Below are 26,062 nucleotides of genomic sequence, written 5' to 3' on the forward strand. Positions count from 1 at the left end.
TACAATTAAGCCCTAGTAGGCAAATTAAGCATGCTATCTATAAAATTTTCCATCGATACTCTAACACATGTATCTAATCACTCGGTAAATTATAAAAATTAATCGGAATAAACTTTTCTATCTCAGATTCATGGTTTCGTAACCACTGTACCGTTTAGGCCCTATTTTGGGATGTTACATTTCTCCCCCCTTTAGGGATTTTCGTCCTCAAAAATCTTACCTGTGAAAAGATTTGGATACTGTTTTCACATAACCTCTTTAGGCTCCCATGTAGCCTCGTCTACCCCATGCCTATTCCATAATACTTTCACAAGTGCAATACTTTTGTTCCTTAGTTCCTTGACCTCTCGAGCTAAAATCTTTATCGATTCTTCACCATAAGTCATATCTTGCTGAATCTCAACCTCTGCCTGTGAAATCACATGTGAAGGATCAGACGGTAACGACGCAAAATAGACACATGGAACATATCACAAATCTTCTCTAACTCTGGCAGCAAAGCTAACCGATTTGCTAATGGTCCAACTCTTTCAGTCACATCAAAAGGTCCAATAAAATATGGACTTAGTTTGCCTTTCTTGCCAAATCTAAAGACTTTCTTCCACAGGGATACTTTCAAGAACACTTTGTCACCAACTTGATACTCAATCTCTTTTCTTTTTAAGTCTGCATAAGACTTCTGTCTATTTGAAGCTGCTTTCAAGCAATCTCTGATAACTTTCATTTTCTCTTCGATTTCTTTAACAAAATCAACCCCGTAAATCTGATTTTCTTTCAGCTCTGTCCAATACAAAGGTGTGTGACATTTACTTCCATACAAAGCTTCATAAGGTGCCATTTTCAAACTCGACTGGTAACTATTATTATAAGCAAACTCTACCAACAACAAATATTTCTCCCAACTACCTTGAATTTCTAAGACACAACATCTGAGCATATCCTCAAGTATATGAATAACTCTCTCTAACTGACCATCGGTCTGAGGATGGAAAGTTGTACAAAAACATAACTTTGTGCCCAAAGCTTCCTGTAACTTCTTCCAAAACCACAAAGTGAATCTCAGGTCTCTATCTGAAATAATCGATAATGGTACTCCATGTAGTTTGACTATCTCTAAAATATATAACTCGGCCAACTTGTCAAGTGAATAATCCATACGAACTGGAATAAACTGAGCCGACTTCGTTAGCTTATCAATCACAGCCCATATTGCATCTTTCTTTCTCGGAGTCAACGGTAATCCTGTCACAAAATCCATGGCAACTCGGTCCCATTTCCAGTCAGGAACTAACACAGGCTACAGTAAACCTGAAGGTACCTGATGTTCGGCTTTTACCTACTTACAGGTCAAGCATCTAGAAACAAACTCTGAGATATCTCTCTTCATTCCTACCCACCAATACATTTTCTTCAAATCATTATACATCTTTGTACTACCTGGATGAATAGACAAAGATCTGCTATGTGCTTCCTCTAAAATCTGTTAAATAAGCTCATCATTCTTTGGTACACATATCCAATTTTTGAACATTAAACAACCGTTAGAACTTATCTAAAAATCTGACTCTATACCTGACTCACACTGAGCTCTTTTGGCTTGTAACTCACTGTCATCTTTCTGGACTTCAAAAATTTCTTCAAGAAACATTGGCTTAGCTCTTAATTCAGCTAAGATAGAACCATCATCCAATAAGGTTAAACTCATGTTCAAAGCTCTTAATGTAAATAAAGATTTTCCATACAAAGCATCAGCAACTACGTTTGCCTTACCCGGCTGATAATCGATTACTAGTTCATAATTTTTAATCAACTCTAGCCATCTTATTTGCCTCAAGTTCAAATCTTTCTGAGTCATCAAGTATTTCAAACTTTTATGATCAGTAAATATTTGGTACTTCTCACCATACAAGTGATGACTCCGTATTTTCAATGCAAATACAATGGCCGCTAGTTCTAAATCATGTATCAGATAATTTTTGTCATGTGGCTTTAGCTGTCTAGAGGCATAAGCAATTACCTTTCCTTCTTGCGTAAGTACACAGCCTAGTCCATTCAAGGACGCATCACTGTAAATCACAAACTCTTTACCCAGTTCTGGTTGTACTAAGATAGAGGCTTCAGTCAACAATGCCTTTAACTTGTCAAAACTCTGCTGACACTTTTTAGTCCATTCAAACTTGACATCTTTCTGTAGCAATCTTGTCAATGGAGTAGCTATCATGGAAAATCCATCTAAAAATCATCTATAATAACGGCGAGACCAAGAAAACTTCTGACCTCTGATACATTCTTAGGAGGCTTCCAATCAACAATGGCTAAAATCTTGCTCAGATCAACTCTAATACCTTCATCTGAGACTCTATGTCCAAGAAAACCAACTTCCCCTAACCAGAACTCACTTTTGCTAAACTTGGCATAAAGCTAATTATCTCTCAAAGTCTGTAAAACTATTCTCAAATGCTCTGAATGCTTAGTCTTCTCATGAGAATAAATCAAGATATCATCAATGAACACAACTACAAATTTATCCAAGTAAGGTTTGAAAATTAAATTCATTAAGTCCATGAAAATGGCAAGAGCATTAGTCAAGCCAAATGGCATCACAAGAAACTCATAATGGCCATACTGTAACACCCCTAACCTGTAACCGACATCCAATTAGTGTTACGAGGCATTACCAGACAAATAGATCATTTCAAACCAATTCAGAATCACAGATATCATATAACATCATTTCATAAGCAATCATCTCTTAAGATGGTCTACTAGACTTAAAATGTACTTTTAAGAAACATCTGGACTAAAACGAACACATTCAGAATTTTCAGAACTTAACCAAATCTTTCAAAACTGTTAAAGTCACATGCTCGTGTGACTAAGCCATGTGACACACATGGGCACCAGTATACTGACTTTTTCACACAGCCAACAGACACGGCCATGTGTCATGGCCGTGTGGTACTTAGCTAGCTACTGTCTTAAGCCCATGGCAAACAAACATGCCCGTGTGCTATGGTCGTGTGGCACAATGCAGGCTGCTAACTTGTCACCCCTATATGAGTCTTTCCTACTAGCAATGTTAAACAACATTCATACAACAATTTTCAGCCAATTCCATGCTTCATTACAACTAAATCAACATCATTTAATAACGCATTGAAAATCATATCAAAACTTAACACATTCATACCATTTGCTAGCCAACTCACATGGCCTAACATATATTTACAAATCAAAACTTAATACATAAACCTTCTAGCCTATACATGCCATACTTTAAAATATTTACACCTTCAAAAGTACCAAAATGAGATCAATAGTGTGGTGACAATCCTCGAGTATCCCCGAGCCTTCAATAGCTACGATAAATGTAAAACATATAGTAAACACACAGAGTAAGCTACAAAGAGCTTAGTAAGCCAAATACAATTGGTCTAACTACTAAAGCATATAAGTTCAATTCAACCATAAATATTCATAACCATTTCATAGAATAATTCATAAACTTAACCATGCTCATTTGTTTGCATATATGTCATGCTTCAATTCCATACATATTTTACAGAGATAGGGTTTTTCATATTCAGAAATTTAGTACGATGTAAACGTACCTGCATAGGTTATACATTTCATATACTCAATCTCAGATTTCTTACGCTATCATCAGACGAATCAGAACGATATAGAATGCTCATAAACAAGTACAATGCTGACATCCCGGACGTGGTCTTACATGTAATTCAATAAGGATGCCTCTATCCTAGACAGGGTCTTACACGAAATCAGATACGATTCCAATGTCCCAGACATGGTCCTATACGTAAATCTCAATCGAGGCCTGTGTCCCAGACACAGTCTTATACGATGTCTCAGACAGATGTCAACTTCTCTCAGAAGCATACAGAGCTTTTCAGATATTAACATATTATCATACTTTACTCAAAAGATATTCATCAGGCACTCAAGGCTATCCAATACAGATTACAATTTATATGTGCAGAATTTATTTCAATTAACACGTAATTGTAATTTGACTTATCTCGGATAGATTTCGGATAAAACGATTCGGCTATTCAACTATTTTAGACTTCCCCTAATCTAAGTCTGATTTTCTTTGTTCTTGATCTAATACAATACAAAATCAACCATTCAATCATTCATTTCATTCAATTTAATCTATATACAGATATTTAGGGCACTTTACATTTTAGCCCTTACATTTTCACGCTTTGACAATTTAGTCAATTTTTCTCAAAATCACCAATACGCAAAATTTACCAATACTTTAGCTTAGCCGAATATACATGGCTTCCCAAGTCCAAATAACACATTTAATTCACAATTTAGCCCCTCAAAATTCATGTTTAAAATTTAGCTCAAATAGCTCAATTTCATCAAAAACTCAAAGACAAAACTTATGAACCATCTACCAAGCCTTTATAATTCATTCAAAAAAATCACAAAACTCATGATATCAACAATGGAATTTCATGAAATCTTTAACAAAAATAGAAATTCAGACATGGGTTTTGAAGAACACGAAGCAACGACCACAGAAACGTAGAAATTATCAAAAATGGATCAAAGTACATACATTAATCAACCAAATCAATGGTCGAACCCTAGGATGGTCTTCTTCTTTCTATTTATTTGTATTTTTGGCAAGACATGCATTAAATGGCTTCATTTTCATGTTTATTTTCATTTAATAACATTAATAATCATTTTCCCATTTTGCCCTTGGCATATATCATCAAATTTTCAACCACTAATGTCCATCATTGTCTACCATTAATATAAATGGTAAATTTGACATGCAAGGACCTTTATTTTAAAATCCAAGCCAATTAGGTGCTTTAACATTAGCACTCAACTTTTATACTTTACGCGATTTAATCCTTTTTCATAATTAAGCACAGAAAAAGACAAATTAAATCACAGAAATTTCACAGACATAAATTCACATATCACAGACACAGAAAATAATATAAAAATATTTTTCAGACTCAAATTTATGGTCCCAAAACCACTAGTCCGACTAGGGTCAAAACTGGACTGTTACACATACCTAGTCCGGAAAGTAGTCTTCGAAACATCTGACTCTTTAACTCGCAATTGATAATATCCGGATCTCAAATCTATCTTGGAGAACACAATATCTCCCTTCAATTGATCAAAAAAATCGTCAATTCTAGGCAGTGGATACTTGTTCTTAATAGTCACCTTGTTAAGCTGCCGATAATTTATGCACAATCTCATAGAACCACCTTTCTTTTTCACAAAGAGCACAGGTGCACCCCATGGTGAACAACTAGGTCTTGCAAAGCCTTTTTCTATTAGTTCCTACAGCTGAACATTCAATTCTCTCAATTCCATTGGAGTCATTCTATTAGGAGCAATAGAAATAGGTGTTGTACCCGGAACCAATTCAATACAAAACTCAACTTCTCTAATAGAAGGCAAACCTGGTAGTTCTTTCGGAAACACATCAGGAAACTCACATACCACAGACACTGATTCAATTTTCAACTCTGGATCTTTAGTATTCAACACAAAAGAAGGATAAGCTTCATATCCTTTTCTCAAGCATTTTTGAGCAGACATAACAGAAATCATGGCAATTGAACTATCTGACTCATCTGAATTAACCCAAAGAATTTCACCATTTTCGCATTTCAACTCAATGACTTTCTTCCCACAATTCACTATCACGTGCAGCCAACCAATCTATACCAAGAATCACATCAAACTCATCAAATGGCAATAGCATGAGATCAGTCGAAAAAAGTAACCTCTAATCATCAAAGGGCAATTTTTACATACTTTGTCTACTAATACATACTGACCCAATGGATTCGATACTTTAATCACAAATCCCGTAGACTCTATGGAGGCATCAATTTCATGCAAACATAGGAATGGGTCAAACCCGGATCAATCAAAGTAATAACATTAACATCATGAAGAGAGAATGTACCCATAATTACATCAGGGGAGGATGCCTCTTCATGAGCACGGATAGCATAGGTCCTTGTAGGTGCTCTAACATCGGGTCTCGCTGCTAAATCTCTAGATGCACCTCTACCTACCCCTATTCCCGAACTTTTCTGAGGTCTGCCTCTAATGGGGGCATTGCCTCATCTTACACTCAGTATTACTTCTCTCTTAACCATCTTAGGACACTCCCGAATGAAATGATCCGATGCACCACATCGAAAACAACCATTCTCAGTTGCTCGACATTGACTTGGATGACGTCGACCACATTGAGGACATTCAGGTCTATCAGGCTGAATACTGCCAACACTCAAAATTGAAGTAGTCTGAGCTTTCTGACCCATAAATCTTCTACCTCTGTTTCGACTAGAATACCTTGCTAAAAAATTAGATCTCGTAGAGAACTCCCTAGGCCTCTTGGATGTAGACTGAAATGACTTGCTCATCTGTCTTTTCTTTGTGTCTTGCATCTCAATTTCATCTTTACCCTTTCCTTTCAGTAATTCCTCTGCCTTACAAGCTCTTTCAGCTAAAATGATGAACTCTTTTATTTCTAAAACACCGACTAATAGTCGAACATCATCATTGACCCCATCTCCAAATCTCTTGCACATAATAGCTTCAATAGACATACACTCTTTAGCATAATTACTGAGTCTGACAAATTCACGTTCATATTCATTCACTGTCATCTTACCCTGCTTTAGTTCAAGGAATTCTTTTCTTTTCTGGTCGATGAACCTCTGACTAATGTATTTCTTACGAAACTCCTCCTGAAAGAAATCCCAAGTAACCCTCTCCTTTGGTACTACTGACACAAGTTTCTTCCACCAATGGTAGGCCAAGTCTTGTAAAAGTGATAAAACACACTTCATGCACTCTTTAGGTGTGCAAGATAACTCATCAAAGACCCTAATAGTATTCTCGAGCCAAAATTTATCTTTCTCTGCATTGTCATCTTTAGTAGCTCGAAACTCTTCGGCCCCTTGTTTTCTAATTTTATCAACTAGTGGCTTCTTTCTTCTGACTGTATTTGTAACTGGGGAAGCTACATGGTTAGTCTGAGGATCATGAGGGGGTGGAGGTCTAAAGGTGGAATTCGTATGAACGAACTCAGCAAACCATTCATTCATAGCTTGGAAGAAGGCTTCTTGAGCCCCTCCTCCCTAACTAACTGTAACGGGCCTTTCACGACTATCTGGTGGCACCGTCCCTTCTGCGGGAGCGATCACGTTACTTTCTACATCATCTGCACCAACTCGTTCGAGATCCATAATTATAAAAGAAAAACATTTTAAAATCGTTAGGAGTCGTCACACTATCAAAATATAAGTATGGCATCTATAGCTAGACTCTTACTCATACTGAATATTCTGAGAACTGACTAAACTCTTGCTCTGATACCAATAAATGTAACACCCCTTACCCGAGACCTTCGCTAGAGTCGAGCACTAGGCGTTAGCAGACTTATCTTACTTGTTCGGGGCATAAAAAAATATTTACTTTTAAAAAAAATTAATTCGTGCACATTCATCCAATAAATCCCTAAAAAGGGGCCTCGAGGCCTTAAAACGGGCAATTGGAATAGTTCGAGACCAAACTAGGAACATTAAAAATTTTCCGATTACTTACACAAATCAACACAATTTTTTTCACTATTTATAATAAAACTATTCATCTGCGTAATAGTCACTAAATTAATTATAGCTCAAGTTACAAAACCTGAAATTTAAATCCTTAAATTTTACCTGAATCTAGACTCATATATCTTCTTAGCATAATATTTCTAGAATTTTTTGTTTGGCTAGTTAGTACAGTTTATTCATTAAAGGTTCCCTTGTTTAGCAGTTTAGCTGACTTAACCTCTCTTCACTAAAAATCAATTATCTCATTATACAAAAATCAAATAACGTTTTTGTTTGTTTCTAATGAAAATAGACTCGTCAAGGAATATAGAAATATAAAATTTGACTTATAATTATTTTTTTAAAATTTCTAGTGAATTCCAAAGCTGGAATAGGGGATCACGAAGTCACTCTAAACCAGTCATACAAAAATTTAAATATCTCAGAATATAGACTTCCTTTACTTTCTCTGTTTCTTTCTAATGAAAATAGACTCAATAAGATTTAATTCTATATCTCATTCACCATTTAATTCCATTTCTAAAATTTTTAGTGATTTTCAAAACCTCGTCACTGCTACTATTTCCTAACTGTTCCATGGCCAACTCTTACTCTTTCAGAGTTTCTTTGCATCAGACCTCATTAAGGCATACATAATACCAAAACATGTTCTTATTTAGCTATATCAGAAGCTAATCATTACCAAGTATTCACATGCCATTCTTTAATCATATCATAAGCACATACACACAAAATAGCCAAGTACCTATACATGCCATAACTTAAAGTATTTCTAGTCACAAAATACCGAGATAACTCGTTGATTGTGTGTGGTGATCTCCGAAGTCCTTACGATTTTTTGAGTTGGCTTTATGATACTATAAAAAAGAGAGAAAAGAAAGGGAGTAAGCACAAAGCTTAGTAAGTTTGCATGTAAATAAATAACAACATTCTAAATGAATTATCAAGATAACCTGAACCTTTCAAACATAGACTTCTCTTACCTTCCCTTTGGTACACTCTTAGAATTTTCCATTGAACCATTTGGAATACTAAGGATACATGGGTACCTTTCCTTTTTAAACTTACCATTGCCATGTCTTGACATGGTCTTACATGGTATCCTTGCCTTATGAACTCACCATTGCCATGCCTTGGCATGGTCTTACATGGGATATTTGCCTTATAGTAGTTTATCAATGCCATGTCTTGTCATGGTTTTACATGATTTCCTTGCATTGTAAAACTTACCAATGCCATGCCTTAGCATGGTCTTACTTGGTATCCTTAAACCCTAATGTCATGACATTTGTATCCTACACATTCCTAAGGTTCAACCAGGACTTTTAAGTATCATTTCTCCGTCAATTCTTACTTGAATCATCAAGGAATAAATTTAAAAAATAAATATATATAGATGCTGAAAAATAACATCATTAATTATAAATAATAAAACATTGCATTTATTTACTGTAAACTTACCTCGATACAAAATACGATCAAATATTTTGATTTAGTCCTTAACCTTTTCCTTTCCTTGGTTTAACCCCAAATTTCATTCTTTTTGATCTATAATGGAAAATTTAACTTATTTAATATTCACATTTATTAAAACAGTTCTTAACTCTAACTTTGGCAAAATTGTGATTTTTTCCTTAAACTTTTGCATATTTACACTTTTTCCCCAAGGCTCTTAAATGAAACTTTATCCTTAATTCTTATGTTTTATGACATGCTGATCATTTATTTACCTACAGCAACATCAAATTCCCATTCTAACATGTACTTATGACCATTAGGTATTTTTATCGATTATGTCGTTTTACTCATTTTCGTTTAAAATCGCTTAGCTCAAGTTGTTTAACATAATTTCGAGCTTCATATTCTACCATAAAACATCAAAATAAACACATTTAACCTATGGGTATTTTTCCAAATATGAACTCTAGGTTAAATTATTGCTAGAATAAGCTAAATCAAGTTATCGGGACTTCAAAAATGTAAAGACCATTAAAAATGGGGCTTGAAATCACTTATTATAAAGCTTGGAAGCTTGAAAAAACCTTAGCTATGAAGAAACCTTGAAATTTTGGCCTAATGAAGAATATGGGCACATTTTGTCATCTTTTTCCCTTTTTTACTCTTTTAATTACCAAATGACTAAAATACCCTTCATAAAACTTTAGTTATTTTTATCTATGTATGTCCATTTTTGTCCATGAAAACTTAATGATCTAATTACCATTTAAGGACCTCTACTTCAATTATACTCTTTAATTTAATCCTTTAGCATCTAAAACTCATATTTATCAACTTTTGCAATTAAGCCCTAGTAGGCGAATTAAGCATGCTATCTATAAAATTTTCCATAGATACTCTAACACATGCATCTAATCACTCGGTAAATTATAAAAATTAATCAGAATAAACATTTCTATCTCGAATTCATGGTTTCGCAACCACTGTTCTGTTTAGGCCCTATTTTGGGATGTTACAAGTAGCTATAAGGATTAAATAGCTATGAAATTCAAAACTCGAGGTCCTTATATGGTAATTAGACCATTAAAGAAAAGTATGTATATTTTTGGTGACTCATCCATGGAAAAATTAGAAAAGAGTCGGGACTAATTTAGAAATCACAAAAATTAAAAGATGATAATTAATTAAAAAGAAATTATCATCTTATTTTCATGTCTTCTTCCCGAATACTTCTATGGAAACCTAGGAGAGAGGAAGAAAACATTCCAAGCTTAAAAAGGTATGAAATCAAGTCCCGCTTTTAGTAATTTTTATATTCTTGGAATCGGAACAATCTAATTTATCTATTTGGGGGATTAATTTGAAAAGTTATCATGGTATGAAATTTGGGTCATGGATGAATATGCTGAAAATTAGAAATTTATGGTAGAAAATGAAAGTTTGTTGATAGATAAAAAACTTTTACAAAGTGTTTTGTGATGGAAACATATTTAGTGACTAATATGTAAAGTTGTGAAATTTGATGAAAAATTCTACATTTTTATGAATACATGGGCTGTAAGTTTTGTATTGGGATTTTGGTTAGGCTTGGAATAGGGAGTAAATTGCATAAGTTTCATTTTCTGAGCCCAGGGACAAAATTGGAATTTATGGAAAATTTAGGGGCAAAATGGTAATTTTGCCTACAACGTAAATTGAATCCAAATGAGTATGAAATATGAAAAATTGATGATTAAAGTTATTTATATAGATCCAGACAAATCACATTCGAGGTTAGATCAAGGAAAAGAAAAGGTTTCGGATTAGTAGATTACTTACGCAAACAAGTGTCGAGGTAAGTTCGTGTAACTTAATCGAGCATGTAATTATGTTAATTGAATGTTGTGTTTGTATGTAATGTGACTTATATTGACATGCATTACTTGAATGCTATAATGGAAAATTTAATACATGCTTGAAATGGTGAAAAAGTCTTAAGTCCCGATTGAATATTGAATTCCGATGAATATATGTGCTTTTTTGAAATGGATGAGGTCCTGCATTTGTTGAGAACGGGATCTAACCCGGATAAGTAATCCTACTGACCTCATCATAGAAAGGATTTAGCCCAAACAGGTAACCTGATATAATACCTCTCGCGTATACGTTATGATTAGGGTTTAGCCTGGACTGGTAATTCTAGTTGAGCTCTTTTGAGCATGCGTTACATAAAGGATTTAGCCTGGATTGGTAATTCTATAATACGATATGTGGCTCAAGAGTGTGATCTTTGATAAAATGCCCTAATGGGTACCCTTGAATAAGAAATTGACGGATTATTGAATCATACTCCTCGAATGTACTACTTGAGCATCCATCGAAATTTCAATGATTCAACGGACGTAAAACTCTTGACATGGCATGCGAATTATGAGATGAAATGATAATGTCTTGAAAGAGTATTTCATGATGAGCTCATCTATCCTTACTTGATGTATATGTAAAGTTTGTGACTAACATGTGAGATTGGATGCATGTGTTTAGGCAAAATTTTCCAAATGGATGGAAAACATGATATTGTATGCTTAGACTTAATAAACTAGATTGGTAAGTTTAGTTTTTGTTATACAAACTTACTAAGCATGTAAGCCGTTTTATTTTCCCTATTTTATAGTGCTCAAAAGCTCGCGAAGGTTGGAAGATCATTGGAGCATTGTTACACTATCTACTAGCTATTTTGGGTATTTATAATAGAATCATTTTGGTATAATGGCACGTGTACGATAACTTGACTATTAGTGGCTTGATAATGATGCTTGTAATCTAGCCATTGGAATGGCTAGTAATGGTTGTTTTGATATACTTGTAATTTCATTGGTAGCTAAATATATGTTAAGTAGTTGATCAAATTATGTCTAATATATGGATTGAATTAAGGTAAGATCGTAAGCATGTATGCATGTAATGGTATGCCATGATGAATGATGGAATTTGTTTAATTTGAATGCTTAGAATGGTTGGTATTGGATGTGTGTTTCAAGTGCAGGTCATAGGTGTGATTTTGGGTGAGAAATGAAGCTAGAAATGGCTTTATTTTGTCCACATAGGCAGACACATAGGCGTATGCCTATACCATGTGTGGCACACGGTCGAGTACATGGGCATGTAGTTAGGCTGTGTGTCGTTTGCACCTTAATTTTGAGAAACAGAATGCTCAGAATTGAGCACACGGGCAGAGACACGGGCGCGTGTTTCAGCCATGTGTGCTACACGTTCTAGAACACAGGCGACCATATGAAACCTACACCTAATTTCTAAATGAATTAATTTTGACCATGGCTACAAATTCTCAACAGCATCGACCACCTATGGAACTTACGAGAAGGGTTCATGAGCTAAGTACTCCTTCCATAGTAAATAAGATTGATGAACTTACTAATGTGGTTAAAAGTATGCTTGCAGGAAAATCAAACCCAAATCGGTTATATGAGATTTGCACTCAACCTGATCATCCAACTGACTCGTGCCCAATTTTACTTGAGGACACAACTACAGAAGTAAATGCCATTGAGAAATTCCTAGGGCCACCTCAAAGGCATTATGATCCATAGTGAAGTACGTACAATGCAGGGTGGAGGGATCACCCAGACCTGAGCTATGGGTTGAACCTTCAATACAATCAACCATAACAACCAAGACGACCTCCACCTCAACAGTATCAATCTCCAAAATCATCTATTGAAGCCAAAGTAGAGAGGTTACCCGTTAGCACCGAAAAGTTCCAACAAAAGACTGAAGTACATTTCCAAGAACTAGATCAACAAATAAGTAAGCTAGCACTTACGGTTAGTTGTTTGGAGAACCAAGGAAAATTTCCATCTCAAATCGAGTCAAACCCATGCCAAAATGCAAGTGTTGTGACTATAAAAGATAGAACTGTAACACCCCTTACCCATATTCGACGTTGGAACAAGGTATGAGGCATTACCGGACTTATCACATGAACAAAAATACAATTTCAAGCTATAATTTTTTTTCCAAATTAAAACCATTCACATTGAATCACAACGTCCGTATTACGAGCCTACGAGGCCCGTAACATACTTTTGAAGTGATTCGGGACTAAACTAAGAACTTTAGAAAATTTTACAAAACTTAGAATTATTTTTTCACTAAACAGGGGTTACACAGTTGTGTGGATATGGGACACGCCTGTGTGGGTAGGTCGTGTAGTCACGCACGCTCGTGTCCCAACCCCGTGTAACTCTCTGACTTGTAACTCATGACCAAAATGAGATCACATGGCCAAGTCACAAGCCCATGTGCTAGCCCGTATAGAAAATTAATTTTCATAAATTAGGTGCAGACTTCACAAGGCCAGGGCACACACCCGTGTTCAAGGTCATGCTGTCCACACGGCTGAGACACATGCCCGTGTCTCTGCTCGTGTGCTCAATTCTAAGCATTCTGTTTCTCAAAATTAAGGTGCAAGGGACACACGGCCTAAACACATGCCCATGGGGCAAGCCGTGTGTTACACACGGCCTAGACACACGCCGGTGTGTCCACCCATGTGGACAAAAATAAGTCTATTTACCAAGATTTTTTGTCACCCTTTAATGCACACATCTACACAACATAACATAGCACCAATCAAAGCATATACATGCAACCAAACTAGCCACAGCTAAGACATCAACACATCATTCACATGCTACCATCTAACATACACAAACACCACATACTTATCAACTCAAATCATGTAAATTCCCACATCCATGAAAGGCATCATCATATAAATTACTTACACCAATAGTAGCCAATTTCAAATGGCCTTATACAAAATGAACTTTCAACCAATATAAGCCAACACGTTTGGCCAAATCAATTATGACACATAACAAAATGACCTCTTCCCCTATACATGCCATAATTCAAAATGTTGAAATCATTGGTACCAAAATAATTGTTGATAGTCTAAGTGGATCTTCGACAGTCTTCAATCCCCGAGCTAGCTTGGTGACACTATAAGACAAGGGAGAGGAAGGGGAGTAAGATATATAGCTTAGTAAGTTCCTATGTAAATAATAAGCATCATAGCCACACATTTAACATACGATTAACATGATGAATTTGCATGAATGATATTAAAATCTTATAGTTATAACTTACTCAATCACAACCTTACCAAGGGTTCATCACATATAGAGCTCATTACGTATGAATTTTGCATACATACTTGTACAAACTAGCAACATAACCATAGTTTTTCACAACTTTGACATTCCCGTTTAACACTCGAAATATTAATGGATACTCAGAAATCTTGCACACAAGTTCCATATATGTAGCCAGAGCTACCTCACATCTCACAATACATATAGGCTCATTTTCAAGCTACTCACGAGCTTGCTCACACAAGCTGTGAGTCAAGACGTAGCTACACAGTGCTGCTCACACAAGCTGTCAGGTATCAACAACATATGCCAGACTACCCAGCCACTGGTAAGACATACAAAACTAGCACCCGGATTTCATAATCACATATACACATGGGTTCCTAGTGACATGTCACTCATATCCTATTCTATTCCTAAGGCTCAATCGGGAATTCTCGCTTGTCAAAACTTTTTCGAATACATCCAAAAAATCAATCACAATTCATACAATATTAAAGCATTTAAAACATAAATATCACAATGCATTATTTACATACGAACTTACTTCGGTACAAAAATAGTAGAATTGGACCTAATCGTCAAACACTTTGTTTTTCCCCTGATTTAGGTCCAAACCTCATTTTTCTTGATCTATGATAACAAATTTAACTCATTTAACACTCACATTATTCAACTTAGCCCAAAAATCATATTATAGAATAACTACATTATTGCCCTTAACTTTTCAACTTTTTTTAATTTAGTCCCTAGGCTCATAAATTGAAATGTATTCAATTTCTTCAAAACCCAAGCCTATCAAAACCATTTCCATACTTATACCAGCCCACATTTTCCACTTAATCACACTTTTACTACTTATATTATAACTTTTACAAATAAGTCAATTTTTTGACATTTTTACCGAAAATCACTAAACAAAAGTTGTTTATCTAACACCAAACATGCATTTTCTACCATTAGACATCAAAATACACAAATATCTAACATGGGTAAAATTTTAAACTTCATTTTTCTTTCAAATTAGTCCTTGAATAAGCTAGATTAGGTTACAAGGATCTCAAAAACATGAAAATCATTAGAAACGGGGCTAGAACGGACTGACAATAGAGCTTGGAAGTGGCCAAACCCTAGCTATGGCTTCCTCCTCTAATATTAAACTATGGTGAAGAAGATGGACAAAGATTTTGGCTTGATTTTTGCTTTTTTAATTCATTTAATTACCAAATGACAAAAATGCCCTTTTCTTAAAACACTAAAATTTCTCCTACTCCATGTCTATTTTTGTCCACCAACTTAAGTAATGGTCTAATTACCATCTAAGGACTTCTAATTTACAATATCATAGCAAATAAACACCTTTAGCATATAGAACTCAAGTTTTGCACTTTTTGCAATTTAGTCCTTTTTACTAAATTAAGTGCTCAAATGTCAAAATTTTCGAATGAAATTTTCACAGAATCATTCCGTAAAACTATAAACAATAAAAATATAATAAAAATAAATCTTTCTACATCAGATTTGTTGTCCCAAAACCACTGTTCCGACTAGACACAAAATCGGGCTATTACAAGAACAGAGTCAAAACTAGTGTCTTGCACAAGTCATGACCACAACGTTGAACAGGAAGCCGAACCAACAGATCCCACTGAGCGGACACCTCATAAATCATTTGTCGTACCTCCCTCATACCTTGGAAGGCTCACCCAAGTTAAAAAGGAATAAGAGGAAAAAGAAATCGTTAAGGCATTCCGAAAGGTAGAAATTAATATTCCTTTACTTGATGCAAGTAAAGAGGTTCCATGCTAAGCAAAATTTTTGATAGAACTATGTACCGGTAAAAAGAGGATCCAAAGAAACGAAAGGGTGAATGTGGGAGAAAATGTTTCTGCAGTGCTATAAAGGAAAATCCTGCCTAAGTGTAAGGACCAAGGTATGTTTTCTATATCATGCAAAATAGGTAATATTGGCATAAAAAACTATGTGATTTGGGAGCATCTATTAATGTAATGCCTTTATCTATTTTTAAATTCTTAAACACGGGCCCTTTGAGAGAAACATGTATGATTATTCAATTGGAAAATAGGTTATGCATATATCTAGAAGGGGTGCTGGAAGATGTCATCATAAAGATAAATGAACTAATTTTTCTTGTAGATTTTTACATCATCGATATGGAGGACGACCATTCAAGAAATACTTCCGATATTCTACTCGAGAGACCGTTCCTAAGTATCGCATGTACATAGATTGATGTTCAAAGTGGAACCCTCACTATGGAATTTGACGGTGATGTGGTAAAATTTAATGTTTATGAGGCGATGGGTCAACCTAGTACAATGTCGAATATTTCTAGTGTTGATATTATTGAACCACTAACGAAATTTCATTTCGAGTATCTGAAGAGGATGGGTTACAAACTATACTTTGCAAGAGTTTAGACCTCGATATGACGGATAAATTAGAGGAGTTAATGACGTTCAAAGAACCAATCAGTGAAATCTTTATTTTATTGGAGACTTCAAAATTTTCTAGAAGTCAAGGTAAATATTTTGAACTTTCTCCTTCTAAACTAAACTCTTACCTTCTATTTTGCAAGCTTCAAAACTGGAACTTAAGCCATTATTGGAACATTTAAGGATTTTGATAAAGGAAAAGGCAAACCTGAACAGAGAAGCTCAAAGCCGCCTTAATCCACCAATAATGGAGGAATTCCAAGTGCACATAATGGAATAATTATTTCTTGAGAAACCAAACGAATAACACTCAGGTCGTCGAGTTAACGACATTAAACAAAAGTGCTTTATGGGAGGCAACCCACATTTATTTTTATTTTATTTATTTTATTTTATTTTGAATTCTAGTTTAGTTTGAGAATTAAATAAAATATTATTTTAATCCATTTGATCGCATTGTTTTCCAAGACAAACCACCTTTAGCTGTAGACAAACAACTTCATCGCATTGAAGCTCACCTTGAAATAATGGAAGCCAACATCTCAAGCGTCCTTACTATTTTGCAAAGCGGTCACTTTCACCATCCTCTGGCCCATTAAATATACATGGGGAGTATACTTTTCTCCACTCTTGTTATTCTTTTAGCACATTGGGGGCAATGTGGGCTAAGTAAGGGGTTTGTAACATCATGTCATACTTTCCTTTTACATGTATTTTGCTAAGAATAACTTTTTTAATTCGTTTCAGAAATAAACCTCTAATTCTTATGTTTAGTTTACTTAAATAAGTGGGTGAATCATGAATAACTATTGCTTGCTTGATCAATGAATATTTTGTAGAATTGAAAATATTATGCTTAGTCGATATTTCATGAAAATTGTTGGTTTTGTTAAACTTGCCTAATGAAGGTACTCATTTAAATAAATAAATAAATTTGCTAATAGCTTTGTTAAGAGTGATGATTTGAAAATGTGACCAAGTTGAGTAACTGGGATGAGATGCTTGGGTTGTCATCTCATTTTGTGTCAAAAGGTTTTTGGTAATGAGTGGAAGCTTGTAACACTTCGCTAACTGAGCTGCCTTGAAATAAATCAATTAGGGACATATGAAATTGAGTAACTGAAATGAGGTGCTTGGGTTTTCATCTCATTTCACGTCAAAATGTTTGATTATGTCTCCAATTCGTTAAAAAAAAAATAACGTGCAGGCTTGAGTAACCGAGGTGAGGTGCTTGGTTGTGATCTCACTTCGCGTTAAAGGACTTGACTATGTTTGAAAAAAATAAAAAAAACAAAAAAAATAAAAAAAGTATATAGATATAAATAAATTTATATATTGGGTATGATCATTTCGCATGTTTAATTGAGCCTAAATTTATTGAAATAGTTGAGTTTGACATACTGTTTGAGATTTTATAAAATGCTTATTGATTAAGTTTAGTAATTGTTTATTTTTGATTCACCTAATTGTTTGATGTATGCTTAACTAGGAAAGGGGGTTTTGATTTTGCAAATGATTGACAAATTATTTTTTAGTGGATATCATGCTTGAGGACAATCATCGACTAAGTAGGGTGGAATTTGGTAGCAAGATAAATTCGTATTTTTAATGTATTTATTTTTGGCTAATTATCAGATAAAATGCTATTAAATTTAGATTTTTCTTATCAGGAATGAAGTTGGTGTGCTGAATTCAAACTCTTACAAAAATGGGCTAAATTGGAACAAAAAATAAAGAGGAGGGCTTGATTGAAAATTGAAGATACAAAGATGACTGAATAAAGATTGAAGGGTTGAATTTTTTTTTAAAGTGGCTAGATAAAGATTGGAGGATTTTTTATATTGTTACAACTTTGTAATTAGTTTAAATTTGATTTTTAAATTTTAAATTATTTAGTGATAATATTAGAAATATTTAGTGATAATATTTAGGAAAAATCTAGCAAAATTTTAGCACTAAAAGTGTGTATAAATACCTAGTGGCTACAACCAATTGAACACACACTTTTGCCTTTAGCATTTAATAAAATTCTTTAGTTTTTTCCCCATTTCCGTGTCATACTCAATTCTCTATTTCATTTTTTTTCAACCTTTTTGTTTAATTGCCTTCCAAGGCTTTTTCCCTTTCTACTTTCCAAAATTCCATTTAAACCATTTATTTTCAAGCATGATTTTTACCATGATTAACTAAACTTTTTTTAGCCTTAGCCCTGTTATCACTTCGACAAAGTAATCGTGAGATATAAACCCACACTAAATACTTTGCAATTCAGTATTCACTCTCTCTTCGATATATGGGATAGTACAAATTCATCCCTCAAAGTTAATTCGATTTCAATTCAAAAAGCATGCGTTGGGTTGGAATCGTTTGGCGTATAGTTGGGAAGTTGACTTGGTGGTGTTGTATTCAAAATCCCGCCAATTACAAATTGGCATGTTCAATTGGAAAATTCTAGTTGGATTCCATCAAAAGAGATAGTGATTGGATTTTAACGACCCACACAATTGAGGCCATTAATTCGAGTTGGGCTTTTCAGATCACAAGGCTGTCGAAGTCTTAAATTACAGGTACGTGCCACATGGTTGGAATTTCGACAAGGGTTGATTTGCATGTGATACTGGGATCAACTACGAGAGGAAAAGTTGCCAGTTTGAGGGATCCTCGATGCTATAATCAGCTTATGGCTTGGAAGGGAAAATCTATTTCAAGGATCAATTCAAGATTGGTGTACACCGAGGCTAAGGTTAAGCTTAAAAATATTTTATTTACCAATTTATTTTATTTTCTTAAATTTGTTTTTGCATTTTTTTTATTTTATTACACTTCGTATTTGCTTATTTTATTATCTTAATCAATTTAAACCCCCATTTTTATTTCTTTTTTTCAGTACTACTATGCACAAGTAGTAGGCACGACTGTGACCACAACAGTGAATCTGGTCACAAGAAAAGGCGAAATTAGATAACTAGTCCCTGTGGATTTGACCCTACTGCTTTATATTTCAAATTATTGTTATATTTGTCGTAGGAATTTATATTTGGTGGTTTCGACGCCCATCATCCATCTATGCATACCATTATAACCTTGATCAAGACTTCAAAATCTACCAATATAATCACTGGATAGTGTGATAGATCTTTGATGAGCTTCCAAACCGGTCAAGCTTCCGTTAATCTATAAAGTAAAGGAAAAATAACTACATAAGCAATAAATCCTTAGTAAGCTAGTATAAACTTCAAACATAACATTTCATTTCAATAATGAACATTATGGGGTAATTATAAACCTATACCAACTTCACAAAGCTTATCATGCTTTATAACCATCAACTCATAAATGAGTAAGTTTATCAATATCACATATATTTTTCATTCCTAACATAATAGGTTTTATAAGAATTTGAACCCTTCCATTTACTTACTTTCCATTGCATTTACTTACTTTTCATTGCATTTACTTACTTTAGCTTAAATAACAACATCTATTCACTAATTAGTATATTTGTTCATGAACTAGGTATATTCATCCATAGCATACGTAAATTTCTCACATATAAGTACATCATTCAACTCATCATTCCTTTTTTATCATATTACATTTAAACTATGAATTTACGGTTTCATTTCCTTTCCTCACCTGTTTCATATACATAACACACAAGACATAAGCATAACGTCAACCATGGCCATAAGCTAGTGCATTTAACATAACTCTTTTGTAGTCAACTACATGATAAACCATTTCATAGGAAATTACATACTTTGATCTTTACACCCTTTCAAGAACATAAGCACAATTCCATTTGAACTCTTACCATTTCAATGCATAACTTTAAAACTAACGTAATACAATCCAACCAATAGCTTGGCTCAAGCCTAAGCATCACCAACAACACATGTTAGTGCATCAATTCATAATTCACTTAAATTAATATAAGATAAGTCATTAAACATGAATAATATCACTTGAAATTATAAATTTCATGAACATAGACATAGTTTCATTTAACATACCATTTTCATTCCTTTACATACTTATCATGATATAAGTCATTTGAATACTTATCGTTCCTTTCCTTTTCATGCCCGTTGAATCAAATGAAATAACATCGAATATTAGGCAAATACTCAAGTAACCATTTAATTCTCTAAACACACTATAACATCACATTTAATGTATTTATAGACATAATAAGAATATATAATTACACCAAGGTATTAACATACATTATTAGGCTATACTAGTCAAACATTCAACTCGTATTCATGCTTATGATACATACCTCACTTGAAATGTGTTACCTGAATATCAAATGATCAGAGTGTCCCATGGTGTCTTTCAACCATGGTCTTATGTATTCTCATCTTGATGCCATAGTGTCTTTCAACCATGGTTTTATTCATTTTCCGTCGTGTTGCCATAGTGTCTTTCAACCATGGTCTTATTCATTTGATTTGTGATGCCATAGCGTCCTTTAACTAAGGTCTTACTCAATAGAATTATGATGCCATAAAATCTTTCAGTCATGGTCTTACTCGATAGAATCGTGATGCCATAACGTCTTTTAGTCATGGTCTTACTCGATAGTCGTGATGCCATAACGTCTTTCAGTTATGGTCTTACTCGATGGAGTCATGATGCCATAATGTCTTTTAGTCCTAGCCTTACTCTATAGAATCATGATGTCATAATGTCTTTCAATCATGGTTTTACTCATTTCTAGTATGGTGCCATAGTGTCTTTCAACTAAGGTCTTATTTGTTCTCTAGTATAATGCCATAGTGCTTTTCAAATATGGTCTTAATCATTTTCCCTCAAGCCAATAAACTCAACTCACATATAAAAAATTGGATAATAAACAGTTAAAATCATAATTAATCGATTTAATCAAGTTACGAGCTTACCTGGCTAAATTGCAGAAATGTCAAAGTACAGGGGCTTTTTGGTAATTTTCTATTCTCTCTGATTTTCCACTCGATCTTGATCTAAACTAATAATTCCACTCCATTTATTAATTTAGATAGCAACAAAATTTATTTTATGCAATTTAGTCATTTTTTAAAATTTTTACAATATTGCCCCTAAATTTTACTTTTATTCAATTTAGTCATTGAGTCTAAAACATGCAAATTAACCAATTTTATTGCACACCCATGCCAACCAAATGTTAATGGAATCCATTTCGGGCTATTTCTGCAACAATTTCACATCAAGTCCTTGAACTATTACTATTTCAACATTTTAGTCCCTAATCGACAAATTCATCAAAAATCAGTTAACAAAATACTTTTAAATACCAACCAACACTTTAAATTCATCATTTAACATCTAAGTCACAAATATTTATCAATGGAAACATTCAAAATCTTTAACAGTTTCAAAAACGAAGGTACGGGCTAGCTGGACCTAATTGCAACAACCTCAAAAACATAAAAATTATTAGAAATGGATGAAAAATGGCTTACCATGCATCATCCATAGAAGAACTGAAGCTTGAAGCTTTTCAATTTCCATTTCAATGGTGACATTTGGTGGGAAAGAAGAAAATACCTTTTGTTTTTATGTTTTTATTTTTCATTTTTTTTAATCTTTTATTCATAATTTTCATAATATAATAACATAATAAACATTAAAACTTACAAGAAATTAAAGCATCAAACTTTCCCACAACATTAAGGATGGTTTATTTATCCATTAACACCATCGAATTATAAATATTTAATCAATTAATACCTTTAAACTAACAGTGATTGACTTTTTCAACTTTTACAATTTAGTCCTTTTTGCTTAATTAATCATTTAAAGGTTAAAATTTCTTAACAAAAATTTAATAAAACCTTAATAACACTCCGTAAATACTTATAATATTTATGGCTCAATTTTTAGAAATGATGTCACGATACCCCTTTTTCTAAAACCACTTGACTTAAGGGTCTTACCATTTGAACCTAATTAATCATTCATATAACATAAATTACCATAGTAAAAACCTTTTTAATACCATATTTGACTCGTAAATATTAACTAATAATACTTACAAACTTACTTGTGGGGTTTGTGGCCCCAAAACTACTATTTTCGACACCACTAAAAAATTGGCTATTATAGATTAGTTCCTCGTGGCTTTAATAAACAACATGGAATGAATGGAAGGATTGATAATGGGGAATGGAGAGGAATGGAGAGTTTAAGAAAGCATGATTGATATTGAATAATCTGAATCCATAGAAGTTGATCTTACTTTACAATCATATTTCTTGAAGGAACAAATAAAATAGACTATGAAAACCTAAGAGAAATAAGAAAACAAATCTAAAATATAAGAAAAGAATCTGAGCTAATGGAATGAAGTCTATAATGTCTGCCTGAGAGGTCTATTTATAGCCTTCAGGTAGCCATCGTCCTTAACCGTAGGTTAGTTGACGTTCCTGAGCTTTAAGTTCGATTGTGCAGACTAAAACACCCCTCTCTTTCGTGTTTTATTCTCGTGGTAACACCCCTCTCTTTCATGTTTTATTCTCGTGGTAGAGTCGATGTTGCGCACCAGGACCTATGTCATGACATAGAAACTTATATGATCCTCTGTAGCTATCTTCAGGGGTATGTCACGACATCCTTAGACTATGTCGTGACATTGAAAGCAATTTATCACTCTCTATTCTACTTTTTATGTTGCGACATTGGACCTCCCATGTTGTGACATAACATCCAATATTGGCCCGAAATGTCTTTTGATGGTCTCCATCACACTCACGAAGTACGTTAGTTCTCCCTTAAGCTTCATTCAGCCCTTAAGGACAATAAAAAACTCAATTTGCACATTTTATTGAATGTTCATAAAACTAAAGAAACTTAATTAAAACATAACAAAAATGTTTGTAATCAAGCTGTTTAAATGTGAAAAATAGTTTAATCTACTACTCTGAATTACGATAGATCAAAACATGCGTATCTTTTCTTCTTAAATCTGCGTATGATTTCTGATGATTTGATAAAACTTTCAAGCAATCACAAATAACTTGAACTTTATCTTACGTTTCACGAATCAAATCAATTCCAACTAACTTGGATTCGGTCAACTCATGTAACATCCTGATTTTCTCGCGGTTTTCAATATTTTTTAAAGATTTTAAAATTTTGTATTTGGATGTGAAATTAATATTTTGAGTAGGTAAATGGGCTTATAGAAGGCCCATGTGTTGGCCAAAACCCGGTTGAATTTTTTAATTTTTGGACTTAGGAGTTAGGGGTTCTGGCTAGATGGCCCTTGTATAGAGATATGGGCAAATTGCATCACAAAAAGAGCCTTAGTAAAGTGGCAAGGGTGACGCCACTAGGCTCCTAAAAAGGTGGCGTGTGGAGCTTTGGGGAAAGCATGGGATCGATTCCCTGTGTTGACAAATAGATGCATTTATTTTTAAGTGCTGGAGGGGTAAGTGTTGGAGTCCAGGTGGATTCTGCTAGAGGAGAGTTTGAATGAGTCTAAACGTTTAGATTAAGGAGTGATAAGGGGAGAGATTTCAGGGATTTGGAGAGAGGCTAAGAGTTGGCCGAATTAGGGGAATTAGAAAGGGGATTTTGGCAGAGGGGTATTAGGTTAGTATTTCGGCACTTAGGGTGTTGAGTGGTGCCGTTTTCTTTTGCTGAAACACCATAGGGTTCTTCTTTTCTCTCTTCTTCCTCTCTAGCCGAAACTACCACTTCCCCTATTCTTCTTTTTCTATTTTTCTTCTTCAAAACCGTTCATCAAACCTGCTGTTCATCAACACTTGTGCCGAAACCACAAAAGCCGAAACCTCGAAAAATACATTAGTGGTGCCGATTTCTTCCAAGCCAAATCTTTCGATATTTTTGTGCCTAATAAATGACAATTATCTTTTCTAAACCCTAGATTCCTGTTGGCAATTCTACATCAAGGTTATAGCCCCACATTGTCATCTCTTTCATCACCCAAAAGCCGAAAAACCATAGATTTGGGGGCTTATAGCCGAAACTTCAAAACTCCGGGAGTCGAGTTCTACCATCGTTTGAAAGATAAATCATGCAGTTGCGTGGAGATCAAAAAGGAGTAAGGGTAAGTGTTCATCATCTCAGATCTGGTCCTATTTTACAAAGTTAGGAAAAGCCGAAGTCCCTAAAATCTAGGGAGGCTGTCGATTTGGGCATGTGGCTCTAAGGGTTTTTAAATGACGTTTTCTGTCAATGATTAGTGTCTTCTTAAGTGTTGGATTGAAGGCGTGGGTTGTTGGAGCAATTGGATTTGGAGCTAGCTATCGATTTTAGCAAAAAGGTAAGGTTTCAAAGGCTTTTAGGGACATGGTTTAAGCATGGATGAGTAAGTTTTGGGGTTTAGTGATTATGGTTTGTAAATAAGAACTGTGCTAATTAATTGTAGGACATCGGAAGAGATCTCAGTAGCAGTCGTCGCGAATCAGGTGTGTACCGAACACCCTTTCTTAGTTCAATTCAGCAAAATCCGAAATGCCAAAATTTTCGGCATTTTATGGGCTTGAGAGTATGCGAATGCTCTCAAGACGTAGAGTAAATGTTAGATCTAGCACCGCAAGGTGGTAAGTAAGTTTGTGTGACGTCTTAACGTACTTCGAAAAAAGAGGGCCTCGATGGGCCAAAACTGGGCCCAATGGGCTTACAGACCAATATGGGTAAGAGATGGCCAAAATAGCCTGTTAGTTAGATGGTGGAACCAAATTGCATAAAACTGTTGAAAATTGCTGAAGTAGCTTGTGTAGTTGCTAACTTACGAGAATTACCCCTAAGAAGTAAAATTACCAATATACCCCTAGGGTTTAAATTGGCTAAACTGCATGATTGATTAATACTGTATTTTACATGATATGCTTTTATTAATATCATTGCATGGGATTGTGGTATTGATGGAGGAAGTGTTGAAAGTGGTTCATCCACGTCTTGGAGGCTTTGCCTCAACTTATCGATATTTGAGAGCGTTCTTTCGCAAGCTGTGGAGTGTAGGGTGGTGATGCAGGCGGTGTAGCGGTTGGTAGGTTGAGTAGTCTCCCGGATGGGTTTGCATGTATTACTACTATTGTTACCTATGTTCTTGAACTGGGCCTATGGGCCACACTTTGTTGTGTAAAAAGGGCTAAGGCCTTGCTCATCAGATTCGAAAAGGGCTTGATCCACTTGTGTATCGTTATCTGAATAGGGCTTAGGCCCAATGGGCTCGAGTGATTTGGGCTTTGGATGGGTTTCTCAGATGCATTGAGTTTCCCAAACTCATCCCTTCCTCTTCCATCCTTGCGGTGAGCCCTAGTTGGTGGACTTGGAGCTGGGCGGGATTCAGAGTGGCCATGAAGACTGATTGCCAGAT

The sequence above is a fragment of the Gossypium arboreum genome, chromosome 4 (genome assembly GCF_025698485.1).
Source record: "Gossypium arboreum isolate Shixiya-1 chromosome 4, ASM2569848v2, whole genome shotgun sequence".
NCBI classification, from domain to species: Eukaryota; Viridiplantae; Streptophyta; class Magnoliopsida; order Malvales; family Malvaceae; genus Gossypium; species Gossypium arboreum.